At 34.3% G+C, this 6,000-nt stretch overlaps 1 long non-coding RNA gene across 1 annotated transcript in view; it reads left to right on the forward strand.

Annotated features, from left to right (window-relative positions):
• The window catches only part of LOC105870290 (uncharacterized), a 101,136-nt gene extending 95,373 nt beyond the window's left edge, over positions 1-5,763 (forward strand). Inside the window, exons 3-4 of the long non-coding RNA XR_012922959.1 lie at positions 4,917-4,998; positions 5,186-5,763. This is a non-coding gene — a long non-coding RNA (uncharacterized LOC105870290). The remainder of the gene's footprint in view (positions 1-4,916; positions 4,999-5,185) is intronic.
• The last annotated feature ends 237 nt before the right edge of the window (positions 5,764-6,000 follow it).

Raw genomic sequence — 6,000 nt, forward strand, 5'->3', positions numbered from 1 at the left:
AAAATAAGACTAACATTAATAAACTAAAAGTATTTGTTACAGCCTTCTTTTTATAATTATAAATCATTTAAGCTACATAATAAATAGTGGCCGAGACATAAATCCTATATTATCAGAGAAATGTAATCGTTGCATTCTATTTTTAAAAAAATTGAGAAAATATTCTTTATATCTTAAATAAAATAATGTCATATGATAATATGACCCTATTTCATAATGCTATACATATACATATATATATTCTTTATGAAATAGGCATATATTAGAGATGTAAACATTAATAAAAATAATAGTAGTTTTATGTTTTGATGTTATAAATGATTTGGTGTTTTTTTATCATACTTTCTATGTTTTCTATAATTTTATACATTAATTTTGGAATTAAAAAGAAAAGCAATAAGGATCTCTGAGGCACTGGATAAGCCAAGTGTTTCAGGTCTCTACCCTACCCAGTACATTGATATCTTATGTTGGCTTCTGCAGAAATTTTTATAAACGAATTCTAGAGCCCTACGATAGACTCATTTTTATCAATGTACTGGCAACCAATAATTAAGCAAAAACATTGTGAAGATTCTGGGGTCAACAAGATATAGGAAGCCAAGTCTAAGTAACAAAGGCAGATGGTTAATGCCCAAATCATTGAGAGGTATTACTGGCATGGGCCTTAGATGTTGCCTTACTAGAAATGCCTTATTTTAAAGGAGATGTAAGCCCAAAGGCCACACAGCTTTTGGCACAGAACAGGATCCATGGTAGCTATACTTCCAGTACTCTGATGACTCCCCAGTACTCTGTTGCCAAACCAAAAGACTGTGGTGTTCATGACTTCTTTAAAATGTAGCTTCTTTCTTGCCAATGCCTGTTTCTACTTCCAAATGGACGATGGATAAAATCATCAACTCACAGCATTTCGAGCAGCCACCAGCCATTAGACAGTGACAATGCTCAGAACCGCTACCTACAAATCCATTCACCCCAGAAGTGTGAAGACTCTGGAATCTTGTCTCTTGCTTAGAGATTTGTATTTCACAGACTTTTGAGAAAAATAGAATATAAAATAACTGAAAATTCACTTGCTGCTTTTAATGTATCTTTTATGTATCAGATTGTATGATTTGAGAAATAAAAGTGAATTGAAAGCCTGCGTAATTAAATATGCAGTTCTTTGTTGAATTTTTAAAAATAACATTTTCCATTTTTTTTTATCAATATTAAATAGAGCAACAGGAATATAGTTAACTGACAGCAGACAGAAACAGGAAAATCTTGAGAGAGAAGACACCTACAGTGATTTCTTATTTAAATTTTTTCCAACACAGAAAAGGTTTTTTTGTTTGTTTGTTTGTTTGTTTTGTAGTTTAATTAAGTTCAAAACTTCATTGTATTGGTCCTAAATGTAGGCAAGTCTCGTGCTCTACGGTTTAAGCAGTAGCTCCATTTTCATATACTTACTTTCTCTTAAGCCAGAATGAGAGACATTAGAGCTGAGAGATTTCATAAGACATGGCCTAGTCTAACTCTATGGCTTTAGGCAAATAGGTAGTACACATATTTTGCAGATGAGAAAACTGAAACTCAGAAAACTAGAGGGAATAATTTCTTGATTTAACTACGTTAATGACTGCAGCAAAAGGATCCAGAACTCATCTTTCCTGGCTTCTCTCACATCATGCTGGAAGTTAGCATTACATTTCTATAGTTTCAAAAAACAAGAACAAAAATCAGAAAAGTAGAGGCTGATAGTATTGGGCACATTTTGTCAGAAAAGAAAGAATATGTAGATAAAATCTTAAATGATTCAAATTTCCCTTTCTCCCAACAATGCACATTTTTATATGCAATATATTTAGCAGTGTTGCCATGTTCTCCTCTGGACTATGCAAATAATTGGCAACTATGTGTGGGCCTATTATTCCAGGAAAATAAGAAATAAAGGCTTATATTGAAAACATGTGACTAACAGCAAACTATTGTATTCTTTAGGCTCCCAGTCATAGGCTGATGGAGGAAATAAGCTAACTGAGATAGGATAAGAGAAATAAAAAGAATTATAGTTGTATAAATATTGCAGTATAAAAGAAAATCTATGTTTCAGAATTTAAAATTATTTCATTGATTGTAACATTATGCAAGACTTAATGCTTTCTACTTTTAGTACTGTGCTTATTTTGCTCCATTTACCTCTCTTAGACTATGATATTATGGGTTCCTATTCTAGAAACCTGAGAACAAGACTGAAAGAGGAAATGGCTAACTGGGAATTTTTAAAGTATGATCATATAAACAGGAATTTTAAATTTCTAATTCTAAAAATATCAGGTCCTCTAACAAATAGGAGGAATACTAATGGAGAAGTTATATTTCATATATATGTACAAAAATGTCTATTAACAAAAGTTTAAACATTTATTTATTAATTTATCCTCAAATATTGATTGAATACTTTATATATTCCATTTACAGTGCCCTACACAAATTAACCATGGTAAGCAAAACAGACGAAAACCTTATGCTCATGGAAATTATAGTCAAATAGAAATAGACTAATAAAAGGACTCTCACAAATAAATAATCATAAAATTTAATGAGTACAAGAAAAAAAAGCACTATTTGTTGTGAGAAATTTTAAGGAGACCAAATTTAGATTGGCAGTGAAAGAAGTTTCCTGAATAATTAGTAGAAATTACTTTTAAAAATCTCAAGAGAGAGAGAGAGAGAGTGTGTGTTTCAGGAAGGAAAGTAAATCTGAACATTTCAGCCAGACATTATTGTATTGCCAAACAACTGTGAGATAAGAATTTGATCATATAGAGCAACAAAAATAATAAACAAATAAATAAAACAAAACAAAACAGTGAAGTTGAAACACAGTTAGCAAAGGATAAGGGACAAAAACAAAACAAAACAAAAACACTCCAAAAAGAGCCAATATAGGATGTTATCATATTATATAAAATCTCATCGATTTTCTGTACTTAAATGTTTATAGCAGCACAATTCACAATTACAAAGATGTGTAAGCAACCCAAGTGCCCATCAATACGTGAGTGGATTAATAAAATGTGGTGTATGTATACCATGGTATATGTATACTCTGCCATAAAAAAAATCGTGAACTGCCTATTATATTCTCCTGGATGGAGCTGGAGCCCATTCTTCTAAGTTAAGTATCACAAGAATGGAAAAAAAAAACACCACATGTACTTACCATTAAATTAGTACTAAACAATCAACACTAATGTGCACATAGGGGAAATAACACTCATAGGGTGTTGGGCAGGTGGGAGGGTGGAGGCGGGGATGGGTAAGTTCATAACTAAAGGATGCAGTTGCACACTGTCTGGGGAATGGGCACACTGTCTGGGGGATGGGCACACTGTCTGGGGGATGGGCACACTGTCTGGGGGATGGGCACACTGTCTGGGGGATGGGCACACTGTCTGAGGGATGGGCACACTTGTAGCTCTGACTCAGGCAGTGCAAAGCCAATTTATGTAACCAAAGCATTTGTACCCCTGTAATACTCTGAAATTTTAAAAAAGGAATGAAAGAAAAACAACATAAATGATAAATATCTAGGTAAATAGAATATTTTCTCCTCTTGAGTTCTTAAAAAAAAAGAAGAAGCTATTAGAGGATTTTATGTCAGGATGATTTAATTTATATTATTATAGTAGTACATAGAACTCACTAAAAATAAATTATTTAGTGTTTCAACCAAACTAACAACAATGTAATAAACTGCCCTGCTAACTTAAAAGCACAGCTTCGTGGTGAGGGGCACTGACCCCAACCCAGAGAAATCTCTTGTTCTGAGATTTCTGCAGAAAAACACACTGTTAGTAAACATTTATAAAATCAGCCTTTTAAAAAAAGCTTTTTTATAATGTCTCTCGATCACAAAAAATCTTCTTGTTTGTCATTTCTTCCCCTTCCTATACCTTCTTCTGTACCTTAGGAAACCATGAAAATGTTCCTCTCAGAAAATACTGGGGAAGCTCTTGATCATTTCAGAAAGATTTTGAAGATCTTTATAAACAATACAGTACATGACAAGTCTCTGCAATGAGTTCTTCCAGTGAATTTTATGAGTGAAAAAGAAACTTCATTATTTAAATCTTTATAAAATAAATACTCTAAAGAGGTACTCCCATCTCACTCTAGGTCTACAGTATAACTGTAAAACATGGTTTGCATGTGTCTTCTGCTGAGTAGTTTTGTCAGCATGCTTTGGCACTAGTAGCATTTAAGAGGGTCCAACAGGCTTCCATCATTTTGTACTCTCTGTCATTTTCAGTCTCATCTGGAAGTGTTTGTGCTGAAATAATATTCTCAAGAACTTTGGCGCTCTTCAGTGGATTTTGATGGTGTTCATGTCACTATACGAGGGCCGCATCCATATTTTTTCCCATGATAATCCCTTCTCTGTCTTTAGGATTTCAGATGGTTGAGGGATACTGCCTTCAAGATTCCTAGAGGCCTCATGGTTTGATTGAGAGGATTCGCAAGGCACACATTTAATCTCTCGAAAGGGCCCTCCGTGACTGAATTCTGTGACCTTTCAGTGTTTCCAAAGTTTAAGCAAAAGGTTGTATAGTTATTCCCTTTTTCTCTATGCCTCATTTTTGGGACCAATTTCTCAACTTTAACAGATTTTGCCATGCGGCCAGGCTGAGAAAACCATCCAGCCTGGTTCCTTTTGATTTAATAGTTCTTCCCTCAATGAATCTCTTTCCTTTTCCATTTTATTATAAGCAGTAAGAAGCAATCAGGGTGGTACTTGCAACACTTTGTGTGAAAATCTCTAGCTATATCACAAGTTCAGCACTTAAAGTTCTATTGTTCATATAAGTTCAGGAGACAAATCTGCTAGGCTTTCTGCCACTACCTAACCTGGAGCTCCTTTTCTTCAGTTTCCAGAATATGCTCCTACCTTTCTTCTGAGCCTTCACCAGCAGCCTTCAAGTCCAAATTTCTACCAGCAGTCTGTTCAAGGTAATTTTGGCTTTCTTTATCATGCTTCTGAAAATTATTTCAGCCTTTATGCTGCTTTCAGATTTTTCAGTGTTTGTTACAAAAGCACCCACTTTCATGCATCACAATATGTATTAGTGTTATATTGCTGCATAATAATTACCACGAAGTTAAAAGCTTAAAACAAAACACATTTATTATCTCACAGTTTCTATAGGTTTAGAGTCTGAGCACAACTCAACTCGATCTTCTGCTTCAGGATCTCACAAGTCTGGAGTCAAGGAGTCAGCAGGGACTACAGTTTCATGTGAGACTACAAGTTCTCTGACAAGCTCACATGGTTGTTGACTGATTTGTCATTGCTGCAGTTGTAGTACTGAAGCCCTCAGCTTTCAAAGTCAACCCATAATTCTTTGTTGTATGGGCTTCCTATAACATAATGATTTCTTCATCAAGGTAATAATGAGAAAAGACACCAAAGCTAGTCAGGCAGAAGGATGAAAACTTGCATAATATCGTGTAATCATGATGGGGATATTTCATCACTTTTTCCATACTTTTTTTGGTAGGAACAAGTTATAGGTCTCACCCACATTGTAAAAGAAAGGATTATAAAAGGGCAGGAATCCAAGGTGGTGGGCATTACAAGGGACACCTTAACTGCTGTCTATCACACAGCTGTAGAACAGATAAAGTACTCTGTCTTCCAAAGCTTCCAAAATACATTTTGGTTTCTAATGGAGTCTGAACTAAGAGTAGTAATAAATCTGTCAGCTGGAAGCTGTTATATAAGTTGGAAAATAGTGTCTCTTTTTAATCCAAAGCCCTCAAGGCTCAAGAAATATCTATCAGAGTCCGTTTTGTAGTAATTTAGTCAAGTGTTCAGAGTAGTCAAAATTAGTTAATTTTATTTTAAAAGTTCATTTAACAATAAGCATCTAATATATACTAAATGAAAAATATTGTGTTGAGGCTAAGAGGTTAAAAAGACCTACATCATAGGTCCTAATTTGAAGAAGTTGA

The sequence above is a fragment of the Microcebus murinus genome, chromosome 14, assembly GCF_040939455.1.
Source record: "Microcebus murinus isolate Inina chromosome 14, M.murinus_Inina_mat1.0, whole genome shotgun sequence".
Lineage (NCBI taxonomy): Eukaryota > Metazoa > Chordata > Mammalia > Primates > Cheirogaleidae > Microcebus > Microcebus murinus.